We start from the raw sequence: 8,010 nt of genomic DNA on the forward strand, positions 1-8,010 counted from the left end.
GTTATGCAATTAACTTTGTGATATAAACATGTGCTACTACAAATGTCTAAACACATGTCATGGCTTTTGCAGCATTTGCCAATCCGTCTTTTTGAATTAGCCAACAGTGCAGAGGTTTGGCCTGCACTCCCAATGCTCCGCCCTGTGAGGCAGCCCCCAAGCAGCCACTTGATCCTGAATGTCTGACATGTCCAGACCTGTCCTCTTAGGCTCTGAAAGAGGTTGCACACCACCAAGGCCTTCATTTTCCACAGCCCATAGCCCAATACACAAGGGGCTAGTACCCTGGCACATGGCTAACACGTGACACCATGAGGTCACAAACCACGTGACACACCTACACCTACGTCAGCACAGTGCGGGGGCACCCACGTCACTCTTTTTGTCATTGCCTACATCACCACGGGCGTGGTACCTGTCAAATCCTTGATGGAAGGTATCCCCTCCTACTACTTCTATGGAAAAGCCAACTGCGCATTGTTCCTCTAGGCCTACTTTAAAAAAATCCCATTTTTAAATTGGATAGATTGCATATTGGCTCATAAACATCCTAATGGTGGAGTAGATATGCAGTATATTACGGTTCTTTCGGATCAGAGGTGATACGTTTGAAAGAATGGTGGATGCAGACATTTGAGGTTTTAGTTTATGGAAAACTCTTGATTTTCTTAAACATCCCCTATAGCCTGGAAATAGTCCCCTAGGATCCATCTATACTAACTTCCACTTTATTTTTCTACACCATATGATTCATGGACATATCCGCGGATGCAAGAAGTTGTGAAATGACGGACACCTTATCAATTGTTCTTTTCATTGGATCGGTGGGTATCGCAGTATTAGTGCTGCACCATCATATCTCAGTTGCCTGTTGTATTTCAAGAAGATTCAATTTGGACATTCTGATTTGTAAATAGGGATAAGTACATCAGGTGCCAAATTTGTTACCTGCAGGCTGTCACCACAGAAGGCATATTGTCCAAGTGAACATTCGTGGTATTGAAATGTTTAATCTGCAGAAATGATATGTATCTATGTTGCAGCTGTATTAGAAGCGTGCAAGCATTCTGGGGAAGACGTACAGATATTTCAAACAGTAAAGCAAATAAATGTTCTGTGCTGTATTGCAAAAGGGGGAAACAAAGTGCAGAGCCTTACCTCTTAAGAATGGCCTGCTTCTGCCACCCTCTGCACTGGCGCTCTTGAAGACTGCCTCGCTTGACATACGGTTTTACAGAAAAGAGTGTGCACTGTCTTGAACAGGACTTACACTGGAAGCATACAATTCTCGTACAAATTCCTATTTCTAAAAAAACAGAGAAGGATCCTACTCACTGGATATATGCTTTAAAATTCAACACACACGTGTTTTTGAGGTGTTTTTGTTTTTTATTAGTGCCTGTTTCAAGTAGGCGGCGGTTCCTAATGTAAAGCCCGGTCTGGCTATCTCAACTCAGGTTTTACGTAAAAAAAAAATGGCATTTGCGTTGGATACCAGTAACGCCCCCTTGCCCCAAAGTAGTGCACAACAGAGCGATGTGCTTCATACGATTTAAAAAGGGCAAAGTGCTAGAAAGTAAATACCAATAGATAACGGGTGCCTACTGGGTGTTCCTAAACGTTGGAATGCATAATAAAAACCTACCGAGCTATCTTTCGAGCACCTAGCCTATGACTAGTAGTTTGCTTACAGTTCTAGAGTCTGCAGCAGGCGCTTTGCTGATTTTTTTACCCCCGCATTCTAGTTAATACCATTATGATGAGTCACTTGCTCATTTGGACGGTGGCCTCTTCCCTGGTCGTGGCAAGCGAAAGGCTGACTTTCAAAAACCATTACGATGCATGTTTGCAGAATACCGGAGAGCGAGTTTTTGTAGTTTTGTGTCTACCCAAGACCAAGACCCCAGGGTGGGGGTGTCCTTGGAGAGCTGCCAGGGAAGGGATAATGCTGCCGGCCGGACGCAGACTAACATTTCTCATTGACGAGCTAGGCCTCGGACTCCCTGCCTCTCACAAGGGTTTAAGTTCTTAGGAAAGCTTTAAACATTGTCTCGGGGAGATAGAATGGGCTTATTCAGAATGATTAAGACAAAGCAGCGAGGCAGACGGGATGGGAGGGGAGTGGGTGGTAGGAGGGATTCTGGAAGCAGAAAGGGTTTCCATCTGAAGCGGTGCTCGAGGGAGCAGCTCTGCACAGTACACAGTGACCTCAGGACCAGCAGAAGCTGCAGACACGCAAGCAGGCAGGATCTTATCCGCCCAGGAGCTAATCTCTCACCTCGACCCTAGACCCCAGTGGAGTCAATCAGACCCCCTGATCTCCCCACGGGATATGCGTAGGCAGAACTCTCACGTCTCCTGTCACAGAGCACCAAATTCAACCGCTCCCTCGCTCTTTCGGTCTCCCCGACACACACGCGCATGCACACACACACACAACCACCCCCAACAGGTACCACAGCACATCTCCACATACCACGCCAAGCTTAAACATTCCACACAGCATCAGGGTGACCACCCGTCCGTAAATTTCACAGACTGCCCGTAATTTTGCCCTTGCGCCATTTGTCTGTGATGAAAGGCTTAATGGACTGCATTTGTCCAATTTTAACCTTTTACCAAAAGGTAAATACATGGACGGCAGGGCGAAGTTATGGGCAGATCGGTTTCCTTAGCTGGTTTGAAGGGCAGGGAGTCTTGTGTACTCTGAGGGAGGGAGGGGCAGACAGATAAGAAAAGGCCTTCTTGCCAGGGGGTTTCCTTCCCTAAAGAAATGCAAATGTGAGTAACTGATAAGTCTGCAAATGCAAAGGGGCTTGAAAACCTGCATTGACTTTAATCAAAGGAGTCTCTTGAGGCTTTCTGATGGCAAATATATTTTCTTTTAGAGAAGTACCTTAAGGGTGTTCCAAGGTGAGCTGTGGAGTGTGTGGTTTTAAAGGAGTGTTATAAATTTTTTTAGTACTAGGTATAAACTATATATTATTCAAATCTGTATTTGATAATCACTTGTTTTATTTAACCAAAATGTATATGCGCATTTTTTAGCAGCCTATATGATGATGTGATTGTATTTTTATAGCGCTTACTACCCCTGACGAGGTGTCAAATGCATGTTTAAAATAAGGACTTACACATTCACAGTTCTTTCAGGGACCTCTGAACCTCCAAGTACTAACAAACATTGGCAAAGCCAGTAGGTCTCTACTCAAGAGTTATTGGCTTTGCCAATATGTTTTAGCCATGTTATACACGAGAGTGGCTGCGGTTCATGGCTATAAGTTAGTGGCATAGTGGTGTGGAGTAAAGTGGCATAGGAGCAGTGGCGTAGTGGTGCAGAGTACAGTGCAGTGGGGTACAGTGCAGATGTTTAGAGTACATTGGCGTAGAATGCAGTGGTTTAGAGTACAGTGGCATGGAGTGGTGTGGGGCAGAGTAGAGTGGCATAGAGTGCAGTGGCATAGAGTGGCATAGAGTGCATACAATAGAGTGGCAGAGCGTGCAGTAGTGTAGAGTGGTGCAGTGGCATAGAGTGCAGAGTAGACTCGCCTGGCAGAGAGTGCAGTGGCGTAAGTGGAGTAATGTAGAGTGGTGAAGAGTAAAGTATAGTGCTGTAGAGTGCATTTGACTCTTTGAATGCACAGCAAATGTGATGAGATAAGAACAAGATTTACAGGCCTGTTTACAGAAAAGGAGCACTCGGACTGTAAATAAGATTTGGGCAAGGGAAGGGACAAACTTAAGCTGTATAGCCTAAAACAAATAAAGCCCTCAAATTGAAAGCAGAAAAATGAGAGTTACAAACCACAAGGCCAATGGCAAGCAACTGGTGGAATTAATTCCCAAGTAAGCTCTATGAATGTACAAAGTTATAGCCATGGGATACTTTGTGGAGAAAGTCCAGTATTTTAGTCCAGTCCTTATCTTGCAGAGATTTGGCCACATCAATCACCCAGGTAGTATGACGAGATGATCTGGAGTGGTTTCCATGTTGCAGGAAAGGTCTGTACATCCAATCTATCAGTTTGCCACCAGTTCCTATGGTGTAGAGCTTCTGGCACACCTAGTGTAGGGTTTGTGCTAGGTGGCAGACATGAAATAGGGCATTTAATGAGTATTTAAGGTGGTTGTAAGTAAGGGGTTGACCGGGGTGAAGGTGGTAGTCTTCCACAAGGGTTTGGAAATTTAGTAGCTCGCTGTCCAGAAACAAATCCCCCAATTTTAAGACACCTGCAGCATGTCACTGATGGAGTTGCTCTGAGCACAGCCGTCCTGTGCGAGTGGGAAGGCATAGCAAAGGTAGTGCAGGAGCACAAAGTTTCTTCGTGTCAGTGAGTTTACAGGTTCTAGCAAGGCAAGAAAAAGCTGTGCATGATAACCCCGGATGGTGATCCGTAGAATGGTCAGTAGGAAACAATGAGCAGTGCATTAAGCCTTCCTTAAAAGCCCTTATTGATAAACCCCATCTCTTGCAGGAATGTGGGCAGAAAGCCAGCCAGCCACCCATTGGACCAGTGCAGCTGAATAATAGCATTATAAGTCCAGAAGACCTAATCCACCTGCAGTCACAGGTAGCTTTACAGTGGATAGAGCTACCTGACGGCGCCGCAGCGACGAAATCAGATGTGTGGCATGTCTGAAGAAGAAATGAAGGACGAGCAGGAGAAAGTTTGCAAAATAATACTATCATTGGGGTAGCGCACAATCTTCACTAGTGCCACGTGGCCCTCTACAGAAAGTAGAGAAGACCAAAAAGCAAACTGGGTTTGGAGGGACTGTGACAATGCTGAGATTTCCATCCTGCAAATCAGTGGGAGCTGGTAGATATTAATCACAAGGTATCAAAAGGTAACTGGTTCCCAGTTTAACGTGAGATCTAATTGTATATAAATGGGAAAACACTGCCATATGTTAAAGAAACACTAATTACATTTTAACATTTTTACTTTTTGTTTGTGCAATTTAAATCCCAAATATTTTCAAGATTCTATATGTACTTGACACTTAGGGATAACCCAGATCACTAGTTTGGCTTTTGCTGAATTTCAAAGCCATTTAAAGGCATGGACAAAGCGGGTAATTGATTTGCACAACCTTGCAAGGGTTCTGGACCCTGCTCACCCTTCACAAGCACGAACAGCGGACTATTGCACCAGGGGAGTTTGCCAAGGTGGATGGGTGTTGCTTGTTTAACAACTTGAGAGTGCCTCTCCTGTTTCTCTCCTGTGTGCAGAGACAACTCCCCAGGTTCCCTATACCTTCCGATAGTCTTGGTGGACCCATCTTATCTGATTTTAGGAATTGCCCCACCTTGTTCTTCTCTTCATTATTTGCCCATGTTCTTAGCAACAATGCTTTGAATCACTTGCAGTGGATCTATCATTTGATCCCGATTTCATCATCCTCTTTTATTATCTTTGTTTGGTAGTCCAGGCTCCCAGTTCTGAGATAAATGTAGAGTCCCAGACATACACTCTAGTGCTGTGAGACTACAGACAAGTTGTGGGTACCTCACATCCTGACATTAGGAGTGAGACTATTGCCCACACCATCTGTCCTGCCTCATTTTTTTGGGGTTGAAAGTCCTTGGGCGGTTGGGGTGAGCCAGATATTTTTGTTCAATTTGTTTAAACTAGCATAAGGTTAATTACGTTAATGTTTCCCAAACTGTTTGCCAGAGGTTTTAAAATGTTCGGAAACTTAATAAAAATGTTGCTGTTTCTATCTCTTCAAGAAAGATTGGGTAGATTTTGGTAGGGGTGATGGCCTTGACACAGTGCTGAAGGGCATTAATTTACTGCTGAACAAGGATGTAATGTGACACCTGAATGTAGCACACCAGGAGGCAATCACAAAAAGACCACAGTGAATAAATAGTGCTATGTTAAAAAGAGTAAATAAATGCGCAGACAAAATAGTGAAGCATAGCCTTTCTTGGGTGTGTCTGTAAAACTGACGTTTGTTCTTGAATTTTTGTCCTGAATTTTGACCCCTTGCCCTGAATTTCTGTCCTGAATTTTGACCCTTTGTCCTGAATCTTTTACAGTCCTGTCCAGAATTTGCCACAGTGCCAGGTGGTCACCCTATCCCCCATACAATAGTAACTGCATTTGGGATCCCTTTTGCACACCAGTTAATCTCTTCATAGCCTCAGACCTCCTTACACAACCAGAGGGGTAATCCCCCACCCCAACAAAAAAGAGACAAGTGCCATATTCTCACGTTTCAGAGCCTCAAAGAGAAATGCCAGCGCTGTATAGCGCTTCCTATCACTGTTGTCGGCCTATAGTGCCTTTTAGGCAAAACTGGAGGAACCACAGTTTTACGTGATATGCTCAGTGCTTTAAGTGGGCTGGTACTCTCCGGTACTGAGTACAGGCACTTTTTTATTTTGAGAGGGAGAGTACCTGCACTTCTCAACAGTGCTTAATTTGTGCTTGTTGTTTCCGGTGCAGAGCACCAGCACTTATTTTTGAGGGCCGGGGCTTATTCTTCTGCCTCAAGCATTTGCTGCAAGCAAAAGACAAATATGGGAAAGATGGAGGAAGGGAAAACAAAAAAGCGTCACAAAGGGAGAAAGCAGAAAGCTGTACGGGCAGTAAGTGGCTTTATATGGATTGAAGAGGCCCAAGGTGGCTTCAGGATTACGCTGCCTCAGTATTCCATGCTCGCAGATTTAATTGCAGCATCCGCGTATTTAGGAGGAGGGCTTTGAGCACCAGCACGTTTTTATTTACAAATTAAGCACTGCAAGAAAAACTTAATACTTTTAATTGGGGAGTACCGGCACTTCTCAGAAACAAACAGGTACTCAGCTACAGAGTACCTGCACTTCTATCTTTCCATTTAAAGCACTATGTGTGCAGTTAGTTGGTTATTTATTTGTGTAGTTAGGAGTTTGGTTAGTGTTTTCAGATGGCTGCATTAGTTACTGTGAAAGTAAAATTAACTTGATCAATGTGTAGGGTGGTTACGTTAATCTCTATGGCTCACAGTACTGTGCCGAAGGACTTTTCCATTTTTCTCTCGACTGGGGCCTAATGTCCATTGCTCGGCCAGAGCATAATGTTTTCTATACATACCTCACAATCCAGATCGGTGTCTTATGCGACAATGTTCTGTGCACAAGGGTATGTTATGTCTATGTTTGTTTTATCTGTCTGTTTCTAGCGTGAGTGGGGTACATGGCAGTGTTGTTCATTTGACAGCACCTTGCCACCTATTGAGCTTTGGTACCGAATTGTGCACATGATGGTGCAAGGTATCTGTTGATTATATGCTGTCTGAAAATGAATAATTGAAAATGATACTGGACGGTGTTGATTTGTGTTGTTATTGTTGGGTACACTGAGCTGCTAGATTTCCAATAAAAGCCTCAAATAAGGATGTTGGAAGCGTGTTAGATGTATGTGGTAAAGGCTTACTATTCTTTACTAAATGTGGGTTTTGGCGTTGGTGGAGGCACATGCTCCCCACAATGCTCTTTGAATCATAAATGTCTTTTTTGTCCTTTCAAGGAACAGGGGATGCAATAAAAAAATAAAACCAATATTTTGAGACTTGCAGTGCAGGGATATAGGTCTGCTGTCCCTTGCTGGCCCCCTTCCCTGCATTCCCAACATTTTCGGTAGGACTGACAAACAGAATCCTACCTCATTAATATTAATGGGACAGGGCTCTGTTTTTTCCTTATCACAAATTTGGAATTCTGCTTCAGTGCAACAACAACTTAATGGCAACCCACTGTTACAGAATCATGGCGAGCATACTCAAAACACATAGCCAGTTGCATCCATGAATGCTCGTTTGCTCACACAATACATGAGACAATCCTCTAAACACCGCAGACCATTACTAGCACTCACATCATCACACATAAAGTTGCAGTCTTCTGACCCTATACCTTTATAGCATTCCCCAGACAGTATCATGAACAGCCTCATGTCACCTCCAAATGCAAGCATGCACGTGCGCACACACACACACAGATATATGCCACATCCAAATGTG

This window comes from Pleurodeles waltl, chromosome 9 (genome assembly GCF_031143425.1).
Source record: "Pleurodeles waltl isolate 20211129_DDA chromosome 9, aPleWal1.hap1.20221129, whole genome shotgun sequence".
NCBI lineage: Eukaryota > Metazoa > Chordata > Amphibia > Caudata > Salamandridae > Pleurodeles > Pleurodeles waltl.